Here is a 553-nt window from a genome sequence, read left to right as displayed (position 1 = left end):
AGTCGAGTGGCTGAAAAGCGCGGAAGCGTACGACAGCAGAGACAGGATCATTGAATGCATGTGTCTAGAGCAGTTTTACAAAAGCATCCCACCATCTGTGAAGCTGTGGGTGCAAGACAGAGGGAATGTAAACATCGTGGAAAGGGCGGCTGAATTAGCCGAAGAGTACGCAACGCGTAGAACGCTGAACGCCGAGGACGGAAATTGGGACGGTCGAAATGGACCACGGAAACCATTTGCGCTCAAAAAGGGTTCGCAGACTAGACGAACGGAGCATGTAGACGGGGAGGAAAAGCCCTCAGAAAAGAGCGAGGAGAAATCAAACGGGGAAACAGTACCAAAAGAGCAGAAAAGAAAATTGGAATCTTTCAGACCAATCCGCTGTTATAAATGCCCCAAACTGGGACATATAGCTGTAAAGTGCGGGAAGCCTAGGGTACTTTTCTCCTACGTGGATGAAAAAGACGAGAATACGGAACTTTTAAGCCCATATCTTCACGACCTTCAAGTTAATGGCAAACCATGCAGGGTGCTAAGAGGCAGTGCCCGCACG

Source organism: Dermacentor andersoni, chromosome 1 (genome assembly GCF_023375885.2).
Source record: "Dermacentor andersoni chromosome 1, qqDerAnde1_hic_scaffold, whole genome shotgun sequence".
Taxonomy (NCBI): domain Eukaryota; kingdom Metazoa; phylum Arthropoda; class Arachnida; order Ixodida; family Ixodidae; genus Dermacentor; species Dermacentor andersoni.
Note: the sequence above shows the minus strand (reverse complement) of the source record.